The sequence below is a fragment of the Polyodon spathula genome, chromosome 8 (assembly GCF_017654505.1).
Source record: "Polyodon spathula isolate WHYD16114869_AA chromosome 8, ASM1765450v1, whole genome shotgun sequence".
Taxonomy (NCBI): Eukaryota; Metazoa; Chordata; class Actinopteri; order Acipenseriformes; family Polyodontidae; genus Polyodon; species Polyodon spathula.
In genome coordinates, this window is record NC_054541.1 from 33055826 (window position 1) to 33082874 (window position 27049).

Genomic DNA, 27049 nt, shown 5'->3' on the forward strand with positions numbered 1-27049 from the left:
TAAAGCAATATGATGACTTGGAATGTTTCCAGTCTTGACCACTTTCAGTTGCCTTCAATGTCCATTATTGCAGAGAACAATCACATCATCACCATAAATTCATAGAGAAAGTTATTGTGGGGGCTATTCATTTCCAATATAACAGACACACCTGGTTCAATAGTACTGTACAAAGTTGAGGATAGCCAGTGAATAATGTATTCACTACCCAAGGATGCCATCTAGTGGACAAACTTAATAGTACATAACAGTATTTCTGGTTTAATTGGATATGTTTTGTTCATGCCATTTATGGATACAACAAAACTTAATACTGTGAGGAATATTCCTTCCGTTATACATATTTATATATATATATATATATATATATATATATATATATATATATATATATATATAGTATAATATGTGTTGATATTTGTCATAAAAGTGTAACCCTTCTCCACCCTTTATATCCCTTTATGATTTAGCAGCTCTATATACCTGCTCTTTTTCATGTTCTTTATTATTTCGTTTTTTTACATGACTGTTCATGACTGTGGAGAACCAGGCCAGTTGTATTTAAAACCACCAGTGTTTAGATTATTGAAATTCAGCGCAATATCTGTACTGTATTTCCTGATATGCAGTGTTGTTGAACACTTAAATCAACATTAGTTTCACTTTTTTGGAATATGTGCTTTTATTTTGAAAAATGAGGCAATCCGACCTGTACGATAGGAGGTTTCAGTCTGAAAGGCTGTTTCTCCTTATAGTATAGTGACTAAATTAATCAGCAGAACTACCAATAATAATATGTTTTTTTAAAAATTATACATTTGAACATAGACCTTAGAACCTATAACACCGAAACCAACAGTGCTTTAAAACAGAAATTATTCTTTTTCTAAATGATTATGAATATGTCATTCCAACAGTATTATAAATTATAAATACTGTGGCATTTTTAGTAGAAAATATCTTTCTCTACCCTAAACTCTCTAAACTAGCCCGTTTGCAACTATCTAGGATTGGAAAATAATAATCAGATGTAAATCATGAGAATATTAATTAGCTTGTTACAAAACTGTAAAATGTTATTAATAACAATTACTAAATAAATAAATAAATAAATAAATAAACTATAGTCTGTAAATAACATAAGAGTAAACACATTTCCTAAAGTTGCAGTAAACATGATACCGTATCAAAAAAGTCGCTTATTTACTTTCCCCAAATGTAAGGCTGCAGGAAACAAGCATGATTCCTCCCACATTTACTTTTTTTTTTCCCACACTTCCTCGACACACTAGCTGCTGTAGTGCAGTGGGTGGGTGGTGGTTTCACTGCAGCCAATGCTGCTTCGGAACACGGTCTCGTCACATCTCAGAAACTATGAAGGATTGGGCATAGTTAGTACGTGAATGGGCAGCCTCCATGGAAAATCAAGTGTTACAGACAGTGATCCTGATGGGTATATAGGGGCATCTAGATTAAAGAATGCCAGGGCATAGTTCTAGAGGGTGTACAGGGTGTGCTGTCCTGAAAGATTTAGGAGGAGACATTTAACAGAGATCGCGTCTCTGTGGACATTGTAATATTTTAAAAAAGAGCAGGAGTGTTCACCCACAGATACTGTAAATCCAAACGATTTTGTCAAAGCTCAAAATTAGGGATTGTAGCGATTGGCTAATCTATGAATTAATTTTATTTTTGTATTCATATTTTTTAATTGATTCTATGAATTGTTATTTCGAATGTGGAGTTGCCACAAAAAATAAATAAAATACTAATCCCTTTCTGCAGATCACATTTATAAATTGCCTGTGAGATGCTTTGCGTTGGTAGTACTGTATACGAACTGTATACAAATGGTTAACAAACTCTGACACTGAAATGAACTGGTTTAAAAAAAAAAAAAAAAAAAAAAGCAGACTACAATCAGATAGTTAATTCGCCTCTGCCCTCCTCCCAAGCGGAAAGTGCGACGCTCGCTGGTTAATGGCAACCACTACCGCGTAGGTTTAGAAAGCAGTTTTTACTTGCTCCTCAGAACAGGTGCAAATTAATTTTAACTTGTTGATTCTAACTTTTTGCTTAAGGATTACTGCGTGTCTTGCTATAGAATCCACAGGCTCCGTAACAGACAGAAGCAGAACATTTATCAGGAAGGAGGTAAAACAACAATTTAACCCCAGAGTGAAAAGATAAGTCAGCTCTACTAGTTCGTCAGCCGAGATTTCCCATTGCGTCTCACCTGTTTCAATACAAGACTTCAATAAACTGAAACAAAACACCCACCAGGTAAACATCTTCTATTCATTGTTTTAAGAATATATTCTGATGTTTCACAGTGCATATTCACACTGCTAGACGAGACCTATTTGATTCGTTTTTACATAAAATCCCCAATACATTAATTGGGAAGTTAATAATATGCAAAGCAATCGCTATAGTTTACATTTTACAAATTTCTATGCGGTATGGAATTGATGAGGACTAGAACATTCCAGCTTTAGAGTTTTTATTAGCATTATTATTTTTATTTTTAAGATAAATAAAAACATAAATAAGTGCCATTTTCACTACATCCTCAAAATAATGACCTATTTTTTAAACGTATTACTGTATTATAAATACCTACCTGTGGTAAAAATGTCAGCGCCACAGGTGTTTACTGTAAGTATACAGTTATGATCATGACAACAACACCATTTGAAAATACAGTAGGAGATCCCCTAGTTCTGTTGTTTACAACGTGTGCTCATACTGTTTACATTCAGTATAGTGACTGATGGACAAAGACAAGGTTAAAGCCGTGTGCACAGAAACTATTGCAAACAGTGAACTGGGGGAAAAGAGAACAAGGCAAACCCTAAAATAATTACGGCAGCTGTATTTGGTCTAAAACAGAGTGAGCTGGATTTGCCTTTCACTTACAATGGGTGGTAAGGTTGTCCCAAATTATTATTTTAAAACTTGACCAGCAAACACAGTACAGTACATAGGGAAGATAAGTAAATACTGTTTTTTTTTTTTAATTAAGAATTGGACTTCATTAATAGAACATAATATCTAAATCTATTGTGTATGTGTTTACATCTTAGTAGATCTGATTACTTTTTATTGTACAAATCCCTGATGTAGGTGGTTTCTGTGTGCAAGTATACTAATCGAGATTTTATAATCTGCATTTCTTCTTTAATTTTCAGCATGCTTTTATTGATGATGAAGGGTCCAGCGTTGTGCTGTCCTGGGTTGGTGAAGGATCAGGAGTAAGTTATCTTTGTAATAGTCCTAAGGGTAAATGAAGCCTAATATAAGCCCTATAGATTTTGTGACTGTTTTTTATTCTTTGATCAGGGGTACACATATATTTCAGGTACACAGATAAGAAGTGACTGTCATTTCCTGCACTGTAAACAATAGAATAGGTACCTGGAAGAAAGTCTTCAAATTATGTAGTTGTATTGGAAAAGTCTATAAATATTTTCATCGCTGTGAAATGGGGATCATTTATAAGGTTGAATACACTGATTAAAAAAAGAACAGCGAGATCCAGCTGTTTATATATTTTAATAATATTATTTTTCTTGTCACCACACAGAAGTGTGAAATCATATTTCTTTCATTGGAATCAGCACATTTTTTTTATCATACTTGACATATTTGTTGCATATTTTATTGTACAGAAATGACAACCTCTTTATTGGCTTTTCAAGATGCAGGCTTGAAGATTAACCTCAGCAAATGTGTGAACTGTGGTTGCTGCTGATCCTCAATTTCTCCTTTTATTTTGTTTCTCAGCATTCTTTGGTTTGACACTTTTGTTTGGAAGCTGGCAGCAGTTCTGCCTTTTTGATACCTTTATATTTTCGAGTGACAGCAAGGCTGTTAGATTACAACATGAAACCTTGTAAGATAGTACATATAGAAATAAATTAAAGACTGTAGGGCTTGTTAACGGTATCAGTTATGATATTGGATGAACAAATTCTAGATAAAACAAGAAGCTATATAACCACTCAGATCTGTGGTACCCCAATTCAGTAGAAAACATTTACATTTCAAAGCAAACATGCAGTAAGTTATGGAATGCAGTTTGACTAGATTTTCATTCTGTGGTATCGACAGCTCATATTAAAAAAAAAAAAAAAAAAAAAATGTAACAGTGCATTAAACTTACACTGTCTGCTTGTTTTCAGATCATTCTGGTCTTGACTATCTTCAATGTACCAGTTACTTGGTTTTTTGACCAGGGTTCTTCACGTCTATATAGAAGGTGAGAAAGTCAGCACTGTTTTTTTTGTTTTTTAATTTTTTTTTATACAAAATCAGGCGACTGAAATATGCCCTAACATAATTACTACAATAGTCATCATATTTTGGTAGCGAACAAAAATACTACACATTTCTTTAAAGAGCGTACTGAGGGTTAGGCAACCTTGGCTCATCTAGCACATATGAAGGACAAGCCATGCCCCATGTTATATGGGTATAAAATAATTATTTAATTTTTACGCTCAACACCACTCTCTTTGTTATGGGTGTTTAACAGCTCTTAGGGATGATACAAAATGTCATTGCTGACAAGTACCGGTAGTTCATTGTCAATTTTCCACTGCAGCGAGGACTCTGGGAAAACCTTTGAAGATATCTCCAATGTCATCAAGAACACCTACATAAGGAAAGAATTTGGAATCAATGTGGGGCCAAGTAATTCACAAAGGGTAAATAAGTTATTTTCTTCTTCTTCTTCTTCTTCTTCTTCTTCTTCTTCTTCTTCTTCTTCTTCTTCTTCTTCTTCTTCTTCTAATATCTATGTGCATCACTGGATGTCACACTTACATTTCTACATACAGTATATCTAGAGAAGTGCATATTGAGTACTGATGAAACTTGGTCTGCACATACTTTAGCACAAGCTCAGTTAATGTGATCCTGGATAGAAATGGATTAGTCACCACTGTGCTGCGTGCACCTCCAATTGATCGAATACATACATGGAAGTATGCAGTGCCAACAACAGAGGCAGCATACGTTAGACAGCAGCGGTTGGTGCAGGATAGGTAATTGAAAAAAAATAAAAGGTCTTCCTATACTGCTTTCGCTGTTATATTTATTATCTACATATGTATTGGCTGTGGAGGCACAACTCTCTCATAGCCTGATGACAGACACAGTTATGCAGAGGATACATGAGAAATCATCAGGGACACTGGTTAGCCAATCACAAAGGTAAAGCTCGTTTTTATAGTTCACTGAAATGCTTGTGGCAGCACTGTAGAGAATTGATCACAGACACACACCTATACATGTCACAATTCTCTTTACAACCACACACACACACACACACACACACACACACACACACACACACACACACACACACACACACACACACACACACAAAACACTTTAGGAGGCTGTCTGAGAGTGTGTAGTGTGGATGTAGTGGTGGTGCTGGGGGGTGGAGGGCTTTATTTAAATTTTTTATATTTAATTTTATTTTTTGGAAATTTTTCAGTGTTCATCTAAAATAAATGAAACCTCCAAATTTTTTCATTATTTTTTAAGAGAGGAACAGGTTTTGTTTTCTGACCGGGAGCCTGTGCAGTAGCATTGTAGCCAAACCGTTCTGTTCTGTAAAAACTTAAAAACTGAGACTAAAGGGCTTTGTACATATTGTAATGAGCCAAGCAATGGCCAGTATTTAGCAACATGCACAAATGCAAAAGAAACATTTTCTGAAAGGTATAAAATGAGTTGCAGCTAAAATAGTTTTATTGTTTTCAAACAATATGCCAATAAGTTTTGTGTGATTTAAGTCAAACAACTAACAATTTTCTAAGCTTTCATATCTTTAACAATATGGTAACCCTTAACCACTACGAATTCACCCTGACCAGCATAAGTCCAATTGAAATCTTTGACTCACCTGTTGTATTGTGGGTGTTTACACACCCTTGGTGCTGTTCTGTAATCCTGCAAGTAATTCTCACCGCTGATGTAGCATTGACTCGTGAGCAAGGAGGCCAAATATTTACATCGCTTGATTCTGGGAAATCATTTGATTTTGTAGATCTTCCATTCCATCCTGGCCAACCAATTGTCTACCACTCTTCAAACCCAGACTACCTGCTTGTCTCCAGCATAGACGTGAGTGGGAAAATACAGTGAAACGTTAGTTTATGCATTTAGAGCAAGTTATCTTAACTAATATATACTTCCCATTGTATAGATTCACTTTGTGCATATATTTTTTTCTGTCATTACATCCTGGTGACTTGTCAGAACATAGTTTAAAACACCCCAGTGGCCTCAATATTTCTTACTGAAGTATTCTGTACTTGCATCTATAGAGTCAGAGTGTTGCAGGGGGTGGATGTGGTAATGGTGTAACTCTTTCATGCATGACAAATGGGCACATAATAACAATTTATTTATTTATTTTTTGTTTTAAATGTTTTTCCTTTATATGGGGGGAAAAATGACATCCTCATTTGAGGTCATGCATTTGTGTCTTCCATGCACCCCCATATAAAAACTAAGAGAGAATTTGTAACCGTTGACAAGCATTAAAAGGTTAATATGATGTACAAGATTGAAAACAACAAGATTGTAGTAGTTAAGTTAACCCTGATATGTCATACCCATGTGTGGCAAGCTGGCCTGAGCGGTGACGTCAGACCCGGAAGAAACACACGAGGCACTGCGAGCGAAATGGTGAATGCGCTTGCTGGTGCCGGTTTATTGTATAATAAAAAGTTTAAATAAAACAAACGCTCAAAGTAAACGGCGCAGTGGTCAAACAAACAGACAGGCACAACAGTGGACGAGCAGCCAAGTAAGTACCGTGCTGGTCCTCCAGTACGAAGTAGCATTTGCTATTATTCACTTACTTTTTATTTCTCCTCTCCACACCGTTCTTCACTCACTGAACACACAACCCTGAGTGAGTGTTTCATGCCTCAATATATACAGTTGTGCCAGGATTCAATTACTAATGAATTATTCCCTTGAATCCCAGCACGTGAACTAATTTGTGCAATCCCTGTGCTCACATACTACAATACGTGAAGTGATTGTGCAATCCCTGTGCCTAAATACAACTATATATTTTAAAACACTCGTGCTACACAGACCAGGTCCCATGCACCAATACCTATACACCAATATTAACACACCACACGCCTCATATAACACAAAAATATGCACAGGGGTGGGACGGCGATGTGGCACACTTCAGCAGTGGAAAGGCTGCCAACGGCTAGATGCTCGTGCTCCCACTTGCGGGCGCTGGACATTTGTCCTCCCTCCTTCCGTGCTCTGGACACTCGTTCTCCCCCCTTCTGGGTGCTGGAGACCTCTTGCACTGGAGACCCTGCCTCTGGGCTGTAGTTCTCTTTATTGCTGCCTCCAGGTATCAGAGGACCAATTCCACACCTTCCTCCAAGGTGTTCCCTCTCATAGGCCTGCCATCACTCCCTGTCCATCAGCCACAGGGCTCGAATGGCTATGGGCATGGACTGGGCCTCCAGCCCAGCATTGTCCATAATTCAGTCCCGCAGTTTGATGGTGTCTTCTGCCATGTCATTTTTTTTCCTCCAAAAATTCAGACACAACAAAAACAAAAACAAAAAAGTTCTTCAAATATATTCACCTGCAGTACTTTTCCTGGCCTGCGCCTGTGGAAGCGCTGTTATCCCATGTTCTAAATTTTAAGTCACTCGTGCTGCACAGGCTTATTTATATCTTGTGCACCAATACCTATACACCAACGTTAACACACAACACAAAAATACGCACAGGGGCTGGGCAGTTTGCCACACCTTTTTAGTTTGCTGTGTGACGTATATGTTGGCACGGATTCATCATGGACAGATTACAATTGTATATACCATACTTGATGGCTCATCACAATTTTGTGTTTTGTAGAATGTGCACTTTTTTTTTTACCTTAACTACTGAATGTCAGAAATTTGAGGAAGGTGACAATGTTGGCACATTTAGTAGAGATTGCTACCTCCGTTACTGGAATGTCTTGTTCACTTTGAACTGGGTGGTCCATTTATCCTGTCACAAAACTGTAGTTTCACTCCCTGTGCAGTTGACATCAGTCCGATGTGCAGCAAAAGGAGTTTAGTGTTTCAGGGGAGTTTCCAAATACCTGTTGCACATGGCTTGTACCTACAGTGTCTTAACAGATGGAATGGACTTCACCAGAGTGAAAATAAGGACGTTGAGAAACTAAGCGATCTGCAGGAGAATGATAAGGGACTTGCAGGAGGGGTTTGTGACAGGCTGGTGAGTGGATAGAGGCCCAGACAGACTGCAGTTCAAAAATAATACTTTTATTAACAAATAAACACAAAATAAAAGGGCACAAGGGCGAAAACAAAGGTATTTAAACACAAATAACAAAACACAAAGCAAAACTTAAAAAATAAAGGTTTCACTGGACCAGAAAATACAACATAAATAAATAAATAAATAAACACAAACAAACAAACAAACAAATAAATAAATAAATAAAAGCAAACCAAAAAACAGCAAGCGCAAACATCAGCTTGCTTCCCCAGCTCCCTTCTCTCCCTAAGAAGAAGATGAGGCCTTTTATGTCAGATGGCTGGGTGCTGATTGATCATTAATTACTCCAATCAATCCCCAGCCACCTGAACACAATAAACCCTGGCAGGTAGGGGAATTTAACCCCATCCCTGCCAATCTATACAGGGCAGAGCTATGCTCTGCCACACGTCTCCCCCCACATACAAAGTACGCAGGCCACAATCGGCCAACTCTCCCCTCCTTTAAACCCAAGCCTGGCAGTGGTGGCTGTGGCCATTCTAGCGGCCTTTGAGGCAGGGCTGGTATGTCTTGCCCTTGGGTGGGCTGTTTCGGTGGGCAGTGGTTGGTGGGGTTGATGTCGGAGCCCCCATACCTTCTTTGGTTGAGGGGGGCCCAGACCTCCAAAGAAGTAAGGCAATGCTGTCATGGGACCTGGAGCTTCCAGCAGATGCAGCGCTGGCCATGGCTGCAATCTCATAAATGAACGCTGGGTGGTGCTGTTTCTCCCAATTGTCCCACCTCCACCCATCTCTATAGCACAAGGTGTCGATTGCTGTGGGGAGGTCCATGTGGAGGTCCCCTTCTGGGTGCACCAGCCAGTCCCAGATCGCCCGGGATGGAGGTGAACCCCGTGGCAGTGGTGGTAGAAGGGCGGCTGCCAGTGTCTGCGGTCGCTCCTCTTCCTGGGCCTGGGCATAGGGGCATCCTGCCCAGTTGTGGCCATCCAGCTCACAACATTCACACCAGTCAGCTGGTGGACCCTCTGGGCAGGATCTCCAGCGGTGGTCCTCCTTCCCGCACCAGGAACACCAGGGGAAGACTCTGTCACAAGGTTTTATACTGTTGCTGCTGAGAAGTAAGAACGTGTTTTAAAAAAAAACTGTTGTCCATTTGAGTGCAGCCAGATGTTCCTAACTCATTTCATGGCTCAATCATTAGGCAAATTGCTTTACAATGTACTACTTTTCCACTACAAAATATGTATTCCAACTATCTAAATATCTTTTTTCAATTTTAGAACGTTTTGTGGCTATCAGTGAATTTTGGAAAAAACTGGACTAAAATACATGAAAATATGCAGGTTTTTTCTTGGTAAGAAAATATGTTAACAATATTGTTATACGTCAGCTTAGCTGAAAATAATACAATAGTACCCTTTTCAATAAGCCACTGCAAATGCACTGTTTTTACTGAACTAACAAATTTGTAAAAGAAAATTCAGTGAGATTATATTTTTTTAATTGCAGAAATTATATTGGTTCATTTTAATGGGTGCATGTGGGTTTTGCTGCACATTGTAGCTAAGTAGTTGAGGCCATAGTGTTCAAGCACCACCAAAGGCTCTCTGAATGACTGAAGGTTTCAAGAATCACCACAGACATTTAGGTGTTGTCTGATAACAGTAACATGTAACTGAAAGAGTCCTATTGTAATGCACTAATGCATAAGATGATGCAGTGTTTGCTCACGTTCAGATCATTACAATAAGGTCAACAGTTTCTTTTTCTGTTTTATCAATGTTGAGACCTGTTTTTTTACTGCTTCATATTGTTTATTCTTGTTACTCACAATTAATTTTTCCTTATAGTTGCTTATACTATAAGTGTTGTATTATCTGAGTCAAAACCTTAAAATTTTATTTTTGCAGGGGGCAGGGGATCACATTTTCCACATGCTTCTTTCATTAAGGGACATACCTTAATAAAGGATCCATGACATGGTTCATATGCATTTACTCTTTCCTCTGCAGTGGATACTGACCAAAGGGGAAGTTGCTGTTGAAAAGAACAGAAGACTTGGGAAAACATTTAGTACTGTGTCCAGCAACTTGTTCTCATTTGGATATATTGGGCGGTTTCTCTTTACGTCTATTGTGAAAAAACAGGTAGGCAACTCTAATTAAAGCAGCATAAGTATTATATTATAAAACACATAACAGAAAATGTTATACATGTTACAAATTGAGTAACATTGTCAGCTGAATCTGGAATTTATTAAACAAATCAAGAGATTACAACAATGTGTAAAAAGTCTGACATGTATAAAAATACACTGTTTTAGTAATATATACCTTATATTTTTTTTTTACCTATGGTTTATCCTTTCAACAGTCTATTTTCAGCTGTTATAGGTGTTTACATGTTTTATAAGTTGGTCTATTTAATACAGTGACACCTGCATCTTTGCTTCAGCTTCATAGAAACATTGTCACATTCCATTAATGGACAAGCCTTTACAGGCCTAATTCCTGCCGGAGCTACTGAGTAAAAATGACACAGACACAGTACATTTGAAGAGTGAACCAAGGTGTCCAGAAGAGCAACTTATAAAACATATAAACACTGTTTTATCTGTGTGATGCCATGTATTTAAAGTTTTTTTTTTTTTAAGGGTGAACCCAGAGCTTTATATGTTTCTTCAGACCAGAGAGACACCTTCAATCAAGCACAGTTACCCTTGGCAACAAAAGAACAGGTATTATTTTGTACACTCCTCAAAATGGTTTCTTAGTGTAATCTTAAGTTCCTGCTTCCATTTAAAAAAAAAAAAAAAAACCTTTTCCTTTGTATTTCCCTTTCTCCTTCAACAAAAACTGAACTTAGCAGCGTAGTGTTGTCGGTTTTATGCATTGATCAAAACACAGAAACAGTCTTCTTTCTCAGGATGATAGTTACTTTACACTAGATTGCAATTGTTGGGTGTTAGCACATTTAAAAAAATGATACACTTTGGGATAAAGATTTGTCTTGAAATACTTAAATAATATTTCTATTTTCTGTATGTTATTTTGTTCAAGCAAACCTTTTCTATTGATACCCCCATGAGCGAGTAACTATGGATGGAAAACACTACACACTTTTATATGCCATTAGTTTCTGCGGTTTATTTGAGACAATTTTTAAATGTGTGTAGGATCTTTATCTATACTTATAGCTCAGCTGTGACCAAACGTTATTCAATTCGAATGTTGGTAACCATGGTTTTGTTGCATGTTGAATATGATAAAGGGGTTTCGCTAAATGAGACGTTTCTCAATGGTATAAAAAAGTCTGTTTTTTAAATCATAACGGTCACTCACCCATTCTCTGCTTGAATAGAAAATAAAGATAAAAGAATGGTAAATTCTTAAATCAAAGTTAATCAAACAAAACAAGTGTGATATTACATGTATGGAATGAAAGTGTATCTTGCGATAAAGCTGTTATCAGAATATGCAATGGTAATGTAAGCCTATAGAAAATGTACAATTTTATATGAGTTTTTGTTTCAATATGGTCCGTATTCATAAAGCATTTCAAACAAAATCAAAAATAAACATTTGAACTGATTGTAGGGACTGTTAAATCAGCACATGAAAGATTTATTTGACACTACAGCTTCTTTGTGTTGTTTTCTAATAAGGAAAAAAGGTAAATGCTTCATAAATATGGCTTTACAGTATGTTTTCCTCAAGATAGTTTAATCTAAAAAATTAAATGTAGCTTTTGTAAATTGTTAAATAAAAATCAAGCTGAAATAAACAGCCTGCTTTTTACTAGCATACAGAAACTATTTTGTATTAGTGTGTGGAGGGCTGTACAGCAAGACTTGGCTAGTAAATAGTAATCTCTGATCAATGCATGTTTGTGGTTGGCTATCCTAAGGAGTGTACTGTGAAGAGGTGTCGAGCCTGGCATTACCCAAGTTATTTTTACCTTGACAGATTTCAAGGTCATCACCACTCTGTTAACTGAAATAATAAATAAATAATAACTATCATTATATTTAGTTAACTGTAATAATAACTATAACTAAAATTAAACTAATAACTATAACTAACTGTAACTGAAATAAAAAAATAATAACTATACACTGGTTTCTGCTGAACTAATTTGTTTACAACAATTGGAAGGTCTCTGCTGGTGGTTATTTCCCACATGCAGTGGTGCTCAAATGTGTCAACTCAAATCATCAGCTGTTTAAATGCATACATTACTTTCAATGACGTAAGTTTCATTTGAATTCCTATTTTACTACTATTATTAGTCCAAATAATACAATTTGATAAGACCTTGCCTGGATTGATCACAGCTTCTGGGCACCTTTTTTTATAGCAGGTATGGTACAGGCTTGATTGTCTTCTTTTTACCAGTCTCTGCAGCTTCATCCAGTAATACTCAGTTTGATTTAGAAATGGGATGTAGATCAAGAGGCTTGATGTATCCACCCTAGTTTTAAAACATGTAATAAAAATCATTGTATTCTAGGGGTATAATAATGGGATATAATAGCTGGTGAGCATTTTTTTCAATGGGCTGATCCTGTAATCCACAGCTGGTTAATGCAGAAACACAGGCTCATTAAAACCAGCAACAGAGCGTGACCGGCTGTCAATCTGAAAGGAATTCCAACCATACCTCACATAGCTGCTGTTGCTTCTCAACTGGGGACAAAAATTGCTCACCAGAGATTGTAAAAAATACTGCATGGGGTAGTGTGTGATAAATGAGAATGGAATGCCCAAACCAACCTCAGGGTGGGATGTATACAGAGTGTTTTATTTAAAGGTTACCCAATACTAAATTTGACAAATTAAATTAGAAACTTAAGTATAATTCAGAAATTAAGAAAAATACACCTTTTAAAAAATGTAAACGCATCTACAGTCAGTGTTGAAAGTGTACACCATTGGCATTTAAACACTGCTGACATTAATTTAAATAATTATCTGTACATTTTGTTTCAGTACATGTTTCAAACAAAAAAACACATTGCTTGATGTTTAACACCATATCTATTCACTTAACAGTAAAAAAAAAAATCAGACAAAAAACATACTCACTCTTTTGCAGCTCACATTCAACTGATGTGATTCACCTTATCACAGCTCCCAATATGGCAGTCAAGGTCAGAGTGTCACAGGACTATTGTTAGATTCCCCTCTATCCATATACAATAGAAACATATTTTTTTTCCCTGAAGTTAACTGAAAGCACCAATCTAAGTGACCTTTAGAAAAAGTTGCCCTTTAAAAATATTATTATATTTTAGAGCATAGCATTAATAATGCATTGGAAAACATGGTTGGGAAAACAAGGTAAAACATTCCGTTTAACTGCTAAATTACCACAGTAAACTTGTATATCGATTGCTATCACCAACAGTAAAATGTGTCTGAAATAATTAAAGCATAAATTGATGGTTTTCCTTTTTTTCTAGTTTTATTCAGTGCTTGAAACAGATGAGGATATGATTTTTATGCATGTGGCTGAACCAGGGGGTAGGTATTGCTTGCACTGATTCAAGTTTAAGGATTTTATTTTCTAAATGCAACCAATATGGTGTTAAATGGCGCTATTGCTTCAGAGATTTGTTATTTTGAATACCAAAATGTAGATGCAAGATGTGCATTAGTGTGAAGAAAGTAGATTTTGAGACTGGTGAATGGTGAATGATTTACTGATGCATGCCCGTAATTTACATACGGATTGTTCAAAAAGTAAATATACTATAGCATCCCATAGTGCCCCATGAAGCTGACAGCTTTTTCTAAATTATTAATTTGCAATCAAAAAGCTGTTCTTCTCATAAACTGTCTTTATTTGTTTTTTCACTGTTGAAGACACTGATTTTGGCATGGTTTACACATCGGATGACCGTGGTGTCCTTTACTCAAAGTCACTTGTTTGCAGCCAGCGGAAAAAGTGACTTTACCAACGTAACCTCACTTCGTGGCGTTTATCTTACCAACGTCCTCGATGAAGGTATGGAACTCTGAGCTTTTCACAACATTCGGCATGTAATTCATATGATTTATTGATTTAAATATGCAATATCAGTTGTTTTCATTTGTATACTGTGTGTCACATAATATATGCAGATTATTTGTGAAATTGTACATTTTATATGATCACATTAGACCAAAAATATTCATTGTTGAGTATCTTTCTTTTCTACCTCTTGATAACTACAGTTAATAGTATGTGGCTTAAATACTATCATTTTCTATCTATGTCTTGTGTGTAGTTTTGAAAGAAGCACATGTCACAGCAAACATGTATTTTACCATAGAGTTAAAACAAACCTTCTTGTGCATGCTTTGCTTTCAAGTAGTCTTATACTGTACATGTTTGCTTCTTTCAAAACTGCCCGTACTCTCTTAGATCTACATAGCAAAAAGATTTGTACATTAATTACTGTTTTATCTATAAGCAATTGATGATATAAGATTTTCTGTTTGTTGTCACTTTAGGAGCTCCATGGTCTGCATGCCTGTGTATTAATGTATAAACTGCTAACAAGCAGCAGCTCTCACATGCAGGGCAGGACTACCTGTTGTTCTAGTTTTGCATAGTTTAAAATAAACACAGCTAGCTAGTTTCTCTGTGCTTTAAGTCAGGTTGTAATTTGAACACAATGCAACACAGAAAGCCTCCAGTAGTTTGTTGATTTAAAATGAATATTACTTACCCTTCCATGACAGACATGTATGACTTTAGACGGATCATTTTACAGGCCATTAAACTAAAAAGAAAATTACAATAACTTACAATAATCTATTTTTAAATATCTTAGCAACCACCCTAAGGGTGTAAAGTTATTTTATTTAGAAGATATTTCTATTTTCCAGCTGCCAAGATTTTTCAACACAATAATGACCCCCAAAAAATAGCTACCTTTTATGAACAACAATGAGTCATTTTTGTTTTTATATTTGTATGTGTACTGAATTAAGTAGTACTTTTAGGTTTTACTTGTTTAGCACAGTATAAAGTTTTTGTTGTCAAGAAGTACAAAGGCAAATCACAAGCTAAGTGACCTGACTTTGTTTGTCCTATTGTTCCAGATGGTAGCATTCGGTCTGTTATAACCTACGACGGGAGGAGAGTGGAATCCCTTAAACAAGCCAGCTGATGTTAAATGTGCATCAGATAACAAGAGCGTTAGTAGTATATTGGGATACTATGCAATAACCTTCAGTTCGTATAAAGTGCTCTGTGGCCACATCTAATCATGCTCAAAGTGGTTTCTCACACTACCCTTGTGGTTGTTGGCCTATGAGCAAAGCCATCACTTTGAAGACTGTTTTGATGACTGAATTGTTTATTTTTCTGCCTTACATGCCTTATACAGAATAGCACAACATGACCAAACACTGACAATCAAAACAATAATAAATTAATAGTAGTTTTTTAGAATACTGCAACAGATGTGGGGCAGTGTCCAAATAAATGTCAAAGGGTGGTGTGTAAGCTTTACTGTAACTTTGTACTCAGTTAAATAAAATATAGGACTGTGCACCTTTAAGATTATCACTGTATCTAGGGGATTTCTCAAAGATACAATAATGTTTTTGTCATTTAAAGTTTACAAAATGAATAGATAAGAAATTAATTAAATAACAGTTATAAATGCGTGAAGTAGTAGGATGTAAAACACTGAGAACATTTTTTAAAAATCTAGATTCGGTCCTATTAAATGATGTCCACCTAGTAGAAGCGAATGGTGTGCTAACAAGAGAAGAGTCTTGATGGGCTACATGACCTCTTCTCATTCCCAAACCTTTCATATGTTCTAATACTGTAAATGGAAAAAATCTTTACTGAGATAAAAACAATTACTTACAACTGCAACTGATAAATATGAATATTATTCATTTTTCACTTTAGTGCAGCCTTCACATACATGGGGAGTATAGCATATCAAAGCAGTTGGCTCCCATGCGTCCACTTTCTGATCCAAGCGCTGTTGGTTTGCACATGGTGAGTTATAGTGACAGTTAATAATTATTTTAAACAAGTTTAGAAGGACTTCTTCAAAGCGCTTACATTTGTAAGGTGTTTTGCTTGTGTAGGTAGTGTTGGAGACTCCATCACAGCAGTAAAACCCGATGTTTACATCTCTGATGATGGTGGGTATAGCTGGATGAAGACTCTGGAGGGCCCTCACCACTACACCCTTCTAGACTCTGGAGGTCTCATTGTAGCAGTGGAATATATAAGTACCTATCAAAACAGTCAAGTAAGATGTTTTAGATTTGTTTTATTGCCTTTAAAATTCTCTAAATATACCTTACCAGGGTTTGCAACTAGGATAGTATGCAACTTTTGCTTACAATGCTAGAAACAACTGTTGGAGTCTATTTAAATTATATGAACAGTGGTGGATGTTACTAATGTTACCCTAAAATGTTTAAACCTGTTCTTTGATGGAACTCATTCCTTTGTATTTGTGTTGCATTTAGAATAAAATAAACCAACCGACTATTTTTCAAAACTTTTTTTTTTTTTTTTTTTTGAAAAGTCGTTTTAAAATGTTTGAATTCATATAGAAGTAAAGCTCCATTACTGGTAGACTTCAGACACTGGATGCAACTTTATTTCGTCTTCTCATTGGTATATATTCAGGTTTTCAACTGACAAAGGACAGTGTTGGCAGTATAATTTCACAGATAAACCAATTATCATTGCTGGTCTGGCATCAGAACCAGGGACCAAGACAATGAACATCAGCATCTGGGGTTACATGCCAGAGGCTGGTTACAAAGCCACAAGGGTTTCAGTCACCATCGACTTTGAGGAGCTCGTGACAAGAGAATGTAAGTCCGTGCTCAAGAACAAAGAAATACCAGTAGGGTAAAACTTCTAAAATATACTTGCCTGTTCTGTACAGACCCCATTTTGCAGGTTAGCTCTCACATGACCGTTGCTGCACTCATTAAAACAATGGGATGGCTGGTGAGGGCTGCTGTTATATGGCAATGTAAGAGATGGGTTGGTTCTTAGCTACTCAGCACCTTTTGTATTACCCTTTATGTGCTACACCACAAACCGCATTGTATTATGCATGAGGAAACTTGTCTGCCTTGTCATCCACAAGCCTAAAAATAAACACCATAGAGAGTATATTGAAGGCAACATCCTGCAGGATTCGAAGGATGTTCTCCTGGCAAAAGCTGTGATACAAACCCCCAGTGATTCCATGCCCAGGTGTCGTCTTCCCTTACGATACTAAACAGATCATGTGTTTTCCTGCACTGGCTATATAATCCACAGATGTCAGGCTTAAACTTGTGGCAAACTATTGTGACAGGGGTCTTTATGTATAGTGTTGGTATACTATGAGATTGTAAAAAGAAAGGTCAATATGTATGATTATTCCTAGTTGTTATTTCATGCATTTATACTATGTTACTTTGCCCAGGTGAAGATGATGACTATGTAAATTGGTTAGCCCACTCCACAGATGAAGGGGATGTAGCGAATGATGGGTGTGTTCTTGGGTACAAAGAAACTTTCAGGAGGCTTAAGAAAAAATCTGTCTGCATAAATGGAAGGGATTACATTGTAGAGAAAGATGAGAACTCCTGTCTGTGCACCAGACTAGACTACATGTGGTAAGTGCCAAACAAAGATATCCTAATAATGCATAATAACCATATTTCTCTCATACTCACTATCATTGGCCTACAGCTTTAAAGAAACAATTTATCAGCTCATAAACTAAACATGGATCTCTGGTTTTTAGGACTGATAGGTTTATAGTTTACTGTGGAGACATGGAATAAGCAAACATGGTATCCATCTATTATAACTGGCTTGTTTGTGAAAAAGTAAATAGAATTACTACAGTAGTCCCACATTTCTGTAATTGTGAAACCAATGTACTTATTCTGCTTGTGTGTAATGATACGGTATCATAGTTGCTTTTGTTAGAGGCAGTTTGTTATGTGTACATCAGTATGGCACACTTTTGCCAGTATATCTGGGGGAATGTTTCTTATGCAGCATTGGCTTATCAAATAGTAAACCCTTATTTTTTGTAAATGTAAAAAACATGTTGTTTTTTTTCCCCCAGTGATTATGGGTACTCTCGTCAAGAGAACAGTTCAGAGTGTGTTGAACAACCAGATTTAAAAGATCGTCAACTTGAATTCTGTTTACTGGGAACCGAAGTCCTGCTCATGACAACAGGGTAATGTAATCAGGTGGGGAAACTAAAAGTGAACAAACAACTGCGGTAGCAATGCCTTTATTATAACATGCTTTCAAACTGCTTCACACAAGAGCAATGCAAATCTGAAAACATTGTAATGTTTTACCTGTCACATAACCCCCAAACTGCTATAGACATTGCCACTAAAGAAAATGAAGAAAGCCGAGAATCTTTATGAGGACATTACACAGTGGTGCAAAGATAAAAGTTTACTGGATATCCAGGGTGCAACAGATGTATTCTTAAAGACCCACCTTTACTGTGGGGACAGTAGGCTAAATATCACCATACAAATTTAAAAAAAGAACAAACCTGGCATTTTACATATATTTAAGACAAAATACAATAAAGAGATTCAGACACACACATTATAATGATTTAATCAGTGGCAGTATTTAGTTCAATTAAATAGACTCCAGTATCTAGATACTCAGTACTTAATTTCCTTAACAAAATACTATACAGATTCTATAATTTACTCTAGTTTTTAATTAATGTTAATGTTAGCTGTGAAATAAACAACCAAGACTGTCAGTTTGTTTCTAGCTTTGTAAAATTAACAGCTTTTTTTAAATGGTTAAATATATATATATATATATATATATATATATATATATATATATATATATATATATATATATATAATATATATATATATATATATATATATATATATATATTATTGCTTATTCTTAACTTCATTGGTTTCTCCTAACTGTACATACCGTATGCTTGTGCATGACACTTGACTGGATCATGTCTTGACAGTATGTAACAGGCAGCGCTGATTCTCTTCAAACAACCAGTATAATTCATAATTACAACAAACACATCTGCAGCCTCTACCCTTGTGTTATTTGGGATTGTGCAATCATTCATGCAAAGCCTGCTAATTTTTTGGTTTAGTTTTTTTAAAGACTTCCTGCTCTCAGTTTGTGGTTATGAATTGAATGCAACCTTTATTGTAAAAAAACAAAACGAAAAAACAAAACAAAAAAAAAATACAACAACAAAACCACTGTTTGTAGAATTGTACAATTACAATAAATTTTGATAGGGAATGTGAATACAGTCCTTTTTTTTGTAATACATCTAAATGTACCATGTTGCTTATGAAATATTTTAGATTGAAGTTCATTGCTTTTGAAGGCACTGCATTGCATATTGAACGCTATGAACACAGAGGCACCTCCCTGAGAGGCATGAGACCCAGTTTAGCACCACCCTGTACTGTTTGCAAATACCTCTCCTTTTAGGCTACTTTAAACTGCATGATATGTTGCCAATAGAAACCTGGTGACGACATTTTTTTTTCATACAGCAAGCAGCAGATCCAAATCCAGTATAATGGTTTAAGCTTACAATAGCAGTACTTCAGACCGCAGTTTAACTGTACAAAGTCTTTTCTTTGAGATGCACTATCCAGCAGACGGAACATACAGGAACTGCTGAATTTATCCTGAAATCATGTGAATCACTACAACTTAACACAAGTGGAGGCCACTTAACATGGTGTGCGATTTTGAAGGCGATTGGTTACACCGGAGCTAAATAATAATAATAATAATAATAATAATAATAATAATAATAATAATAATAATAATAATAATAATATCTCTGTCTTAAATATAGTTATTAACGTTAAATGTGCTTCATGCTGCGGGATTCTGCTGTTGTTGTTAACATGGCTGTTATGTTCAGATTTAAAACTAATGCAGAAGTACAGCGCTGCTATTATGTTATGGGCTGTCACAATAGCTACCGTAAATTGAGCCAGCTGGGTTTTGACGGCAGTCACAAAAGAGTGAGTGGGACATGTGCTTTTCTTTGGTTGTAATAATAAAGTGTAATTTCTGATCACTAAATTATGTCTTATGAATCCCTAACAATCATGGGGTTTCCATGCATGTCAATTTACATGTGAAATGCCGATGCACCTGACGTTTGGGAGAATTACTCGGGTAAATCAGGGTCAATAGGGTCAATCTCATTTACTTGTGTAAATAATGAAACACACAGGAAAATCCACACCCGGTTTCACATGGAAACCCTCATTTCATGTCTAAATGTTAATGAGCGTGCTTATTCTTAACTATAAATATTGCAAGGGAGCAGGTCAGTTGTTACTGTGGATTCCAAGATGGCAAAAAGTAGTGGCTGATGGGCGGTTTTATGGTTAGCAGTGGTGTAGTTCACCTTAATGATAATGCAGGTGGCTTTTTTATTGTTTTTTGCTGTGTCTGGTCTGTCATGTTGTATATCTCATGTGGGTTTACAGTTCTGTATAAAACCACTTACCATGAACTGCAGCTGTTTGAGAACACCCCTGCAGGATACAGCAGGTAATGGCAATTTTGGGAGTGAACTAATGCTGCACTTCAGTCCGTTTCAGCAGTATCCGCCACCTCCCTTTCAAGTGCCCACTACCCTTATTTGCCCAAGCGTGGTGTTGAATGCTTCCTCAACAGCGGTCAGTCGTCCGGACGGTAGGGTTTCTAAATCAAAGCCAGGGTAGTACACACAGCATCACCTGATCCCCTGCTGAATTGGCTGAATTAAAGGGAAGGATAATAAATATTATATATATATATATATATATATATATATATATATATATATATATATATATATATATATATATATATATATATATATATATATATATATATACAGCTCTGGAAAGAATTAAGAGACCACTGCAAAATTATCAGTTTCTCTGGTTTTACTATTTATAGGTATGTGTTTGGGTAAAATGAACATTTTTGTTTTATTCTATAAACTACTGACAACATTTCTCCCAAATTCCAAATAAAAATATTGTCATTTAGAGCATTTATCTGCAGAAAATGACAACTGGTCAAAAAAGATGCAGTGTTGTCAGACCTCGAATAATGCAAAGAAAATAAGTTCATATTCATTTTTAAACAACACAATACTAATGTTTTAACTTAGGAAGAGTTCAGAAATCAATATTTGGTGGAATAACCCTGATTTTCAAGCACAGCTTTCATGCGTCTTGGCATGCTCTCCACCAGTCTTTCTCATTGATGTTGGGTGACTTTATGCCACTCCTGGTGCAAAAATTCAAAAAGCTCGGCTTTGTTTGATGGCTTATGACCATCCATCTTCCTCTTGATCACATTCCAGAGGTATTCAATGGGGTTCAGGTCTGGAGATTGGGCTGGCCATGACAGGGTCTTGATCTGGTGGTCCTCCATCCACACTTTAATTGACCTGGCTGTGTGGCATGGAGCATTGTCCTGCTGGAAAAAGCAATCCTCAGAGTTGGGGAACATTGTCAGAGCAGAAGGAAGCAAGTTTTCTTCCAGGACAACCTTGTACTTGGCTTGATTCATGCCAAAGCTGCCCGATTCCAGCCTTGCTGAAGCACCCTAGATCATCACCGATCCTCCACCACATTTCACAGTGGGTGTGAGACACTGGGGCTTGTAAATCTCTCCAGGTCTGCGTCTAACCATTAGACGACCAGGTGGTGGGCAAAGCTGAAATTGGACTCATCTGGGGGTGCTTCAGCAAAGTTGGAATCGGGCAAATTTGTCTTTGTGAAGGGCGCATGAATATCCTGCCAGTTAAGAAAAGGCTTAATGCAAAGCTTGTTTTAATGTTGTCTGTATTACGCCAGCCAGAGACCTGTGCTTACAACTGCATTGCCATATTTTCTACATTTTCTTTAAATTCTCAAATTAATAAATCGATACCCGGGTATTGTTGGATAATTTAAAACCCGAAGGGTACCCGGGTTTTCGGGTACCTGTGCCGACCCCATATTTTAGGGTTTTACCTGATTATAGACAAATATAATCCTCAAAATACATTTTTAAATACGTTTTCACCCTCCTAAAAAATGCAGAAAAACTATTAACTTAACAAATTCCTTCAATATTATTTCTGAGCTATACTAATCAATAACATGTTACTTTAATCTATGATATTATGCAGAAAACGTTTTTTGATTGATTTATTCAGCAGTGCACATGTTTCTGCGGTGCAGAACAGTAAAACACATGTTTTATTTTTTAACCGGAGAGAAAAACTGAAGTTACCACCATAAAGTCTGATAACATACCACCACCAGTTTGTGCCCTGCATACTTTTGTATGTGAGGTCTGTGACACGGGATAAAAAAAATCTAAAGCTTGTCATTTGGAATCATCTATTATCTGTTAGTTTTGGAATTATATGGGTATACTTGTATTATTGGTTTTGTAAACAAGACAAGGATGTGTCTACTAATAGATTCTAATGTATTGTTAATACTGAAATGCTTTTTTTTTTAATGCTGCAGGTATCGAAAGATTCCTGGTGATAAGTGTGCTGGTGGGTTTACACCTAAGAGGACCGAGGAGCAGATGAATAAAAGACGTGGAACAGCAGAACAAATTCAAGCTTCAAAATCTGTGAGTAAACTCATGCAGTGATCAATCACGTGACTTATTTTTTTCTACTGTACTGGAAATGTAATAAAGTGACTCTTGTTCATCTTTTCAGAAAGAGACAACCATTGTGCTTGCTGTCAGTGCTGTGATTATGATGACAGCATTAGTCACAGGGGTGTTTCTAATTGTCAGAAAGTATGCATGTGGAAGAAGGCAAGTAAATGATCTGAAATATCAAGTGCAAAATACTTTAGATTTTTTCTTTTTTTTTTACATGCTGATCTTAATTCACGTTGGCCATATCACAATAATTGTATTTTTTGCCTGGTTAATTCTTACATTCCACAGTATTCCACAGTGCACTTTTCTGCTTGTATTCTTCCCTCCATGGCGTTATATAATATTGCCCGCTCTCACTCGTGCATCTCTCAATCTTGTGTTAAGATTGTGTTAAGCACATATAGATTCTCATGTTGCATTTTAATTTGCGTTTGTTTTATACACAACATGGGTGGTGTAATAAAACATGTACAAGTACTACAAGACTTTTTTAAATAACAAAAACAAAACACACTAGTGTTACATTTTGTACATTAGTGTGAATTACACAAAAATTATTCTAAAATTAGTTCTCATCCTTTTTTGTAGGATTTTAGCATATCGCTATTCTTCTCTACAAGAAGACAATGATCGCTGTATTGTTGGTGAACTGGTGGCTAATGAAACCAATCCTGGAAGAGGGTTTCATGATGACTCGGATGAAGTGAGAGCTTTGATCTATTTTATTATTCATTTCCTTAATTTATTAGGAGAGAATTTTTTTAACACATTGTTATTATAAAAACTCTCTTTTGTCTGTATAAGAGTGAAGTAGGCCTAGCAGTCAGACATTTGGGTTTCTTCAACCATGTTAGCTCGTCGTTCTTGAAGTAAGTAACTTGATCATTTAAAGAAACTAAGCCTCTAGGCTTTTGTACTTCCTGTTAGGATCCACATTTCTAGTTAACCCTATATATTATTCTGAAACATACCACATTGAGTACCAGACTTAATATGTCTGTAACAAATCTTCTGTTTCTGTTTGTTTGTATGTAGGATCTCATTGAATGACTGTCTAAAACCATGGAGTAAAGGGTCTGAAGAAGTTCTCCAGAGACTTTAAGCTGAAGCAAAACTTAAAGATTTTCTTCTAAGTCAGTGTGCCTTAAAGTTTTCTGTCTCAGGTTGTACTTTGTAATGTGACTTATTTTATATGCGATTGTTGCTTTTATTTACAGTGTATTTGTTGTTGTTGTTTTTTTTCATGCTTAATATAATATAAAAACAGGTAAAGGGGTGAAGTTATGTTTTAAAACTTTTTCGCTGAAAAATAACCTTCAACAGTACATATATATGCATAGCATAAACTAGTCAGAACAGTAATTCAAGTTCTCCTTCCTGAGTTGTTATACAGTTTTTTTCCACCAAAAAGTTGACATTGCCTATGATTTAAAATCGGTTTTGCTGTGCCTTTTATGAAGTACATATTACTTACAAAGATGCTAAAGTGCATTACTTATTTTTTTTTTATTATGTATAATTTTAACTGTAAATGTGCTTAATGCAAAACAGCAACTGAATTCTATAAACCAAAACTGTTTTAAAGTCATCACTGGTATCACAGTGAAGCTGGTATATTGCAGTGCTTTTAGAAGCATTTTCTGTTTATTTCAATATGTACTTAAATGTAAAATGTATAAAATGTTGTGAATAATGTGCTTAAGCATAGTATAAGTTAGGCACAGAATTGGAACTATGCATCATACATGGCAATTTGCCTCTACTTTATTAAGCATTAAGACTTATTGCACACAGCTTTACTTTTCACAATATTTGCACTTTTTTTTGTATTGCCGGACAATGTTGATAAAACCATTGTTTGCAAATGAATCTTAAAATATCTGCAAAATACAGAGCAAAGCTTCTTTTTTTAGTGTGAAATAAGTTGCATTTTGGATGTACTTTGAATTTGTTGTAAAGATGTATCACGTAACAGTTTTAAGATACATGTTCCTTAATTCACAGGAAATTATGTTAATTGATTCACAAATAAAACATCAACACATCATTAATATACAGGAATATTTTAACACAGACCCAATCAGTCACAATTTAGATTAGAAAATGGATCAGAGATTTCCTTTAATCTGATTGGTCAATACGAGGGCCTTAATCTCTGGTAAAGGACTTTGAATGTTATCTTTCAAATTATGTTTAATCACTGTTCCAAATCAATTTGCCAGAAAATACGTAAATACAGTATCTGTATTGTTTTTTTTTTTCTGCTTGATGAAAGAAAATATTGGTTCTTGCACATGGCATCTGAATGTTGACTGTCAATGTAAACTATAAGGGCCGGACCAAATCAAAGTTTGAACTTAGCGAAAGCATTCACAGTAACAAAACACAAGAAAAAATCCAAACAAAAACTCACAGGACCAAAACAAGCCCCCTTCGCTCTTCAAAAAGCAGCTATCGCTTGTTAACTACAAGTGGGTTGAGAAGGGGGAGTGGTTTGCTATCGCCCGATCAAATCTACTCAATTCCAGCTATAAATCACATCACAAGACTTTCGCAGGACCGGATTTTATAGTCAACCTTGAACTTGTCGAAAGCTATCGTGTATTAAGCAAATAGCAAAAAAAAAAAAAAAACACTAAACATCCTGATATTTGCGGGAAAAAAAAAAAAAAAAAAACAGTACATGCCTCAGAACACTTGCACACAACACTGAATAATTTGAAATTAATAATTAACATCATCATTTATGTTGTTTGTTGCACCCTTAAATGAAACACGCACAATCTATTTAAATTTAGTATAGCAAAGTAAAAAACAAACAAACAAAAAAAACAGCACAATATAGCCACTAGTCTCAGGTTTGAAAGACAAGCTGTAGAAATCAAACAACTGGATGCAGTCTGATTACTTTCAGCAACTTTTCACTGTGCTTGTGTCAATGATGACACAAGCACAGTGCTCTCTTCTCTGACAAAGCTAGGAAGAGGCTTTGAATAAACTTTGTGAACACACTGTGGACTAGTTACTGAACAAACAGCACAAACAGAATTAACACATATACTAGACAGACTTACTTTTGCGTACAAAGCTCTTTATGTAATTTTGATCCTACAATGTCCTTTTCCAGTGTCCTGGGTTGAAGCGGGTTCTTTCCTCCTGTTCTATGTAGCAGCTTTGGAATTCCTTGCAGGAATGCCAGTGCTGGACACATTTTATTTCTCCACTAGTATCGAAAAGCCTTTTCTTTGCTGCATAATTCCTGGTCTGATTGCAATTTAAACTGTCATGCAGACTATCGTTAGTACTGTCCTCTGTACTAACCACAGGATCATCTCAAGTTAGTATGCTACTTCTAGGTCATTGAAATTGACTAATTGTATTTGCCTACGTAGTGACTCACCTGGTTCTGTCTCACCCCTTGAGGGAGCTTATAGTATATGCACTTGTCAATATTTCAGTATCTCCATAACCATTTGAGATGCTGCATTTATATTTTCAGTGTCACAGAAAACCCTAAGATGGCTGTTATACTGTGGTCATATGACTTTTTGGTTTTTTGAGGTAATGACTTCATATTGCTGGGTTATCTACACAATGGATGTTAATTGTATTGCTGATCATGACATAGACCTCAGATCTTATATGACAGCCATATTGAGGTGAGGTGGCTTTTAAGTTTAGTCTTAAAACGGGTAAGGAGATAGAATACTTTGTTTAATATTTGGTACACAGCTGTGTTATGTTTTTATTAATTAATGTAAATTCCATTACTGGCACTGTCCAGCAAGAATGGTTTCACTGCCACATTTTTTTAGCCTCTGACCCATAGCAGTGATAAAACCTTTTCATATATACATAATTAATGTTCACAAACCATTAGATCAGATATGCCATTTCACGCTTTTTTAGGGCCCTGAGATGCTTTGCTTTTGTTCACAAAAACTTCCATTTATAATGCAAACAATAAGTTAACTGTACAGTTAAGGGACGTGAAATGTATGTGTTTAGTACTACTGGGATTTCCAAAATCACGACTGGTATGGTGTGTTTTCAGACAATGCACTGAG

General features: G+C 36.0%; 1 pseudogene; it reads left to right on the forward strand.

The window, feature by feature from the left end:
- The first annotated feature begins 1403 nt into the window (after positions 1 to 1403).
- Positions 1404 to 25120, forward strand: LOC121319123 (annotated as a pseudogene).
- Positions 25121 to 27049: the final 1929 nt, after the last annotated feature.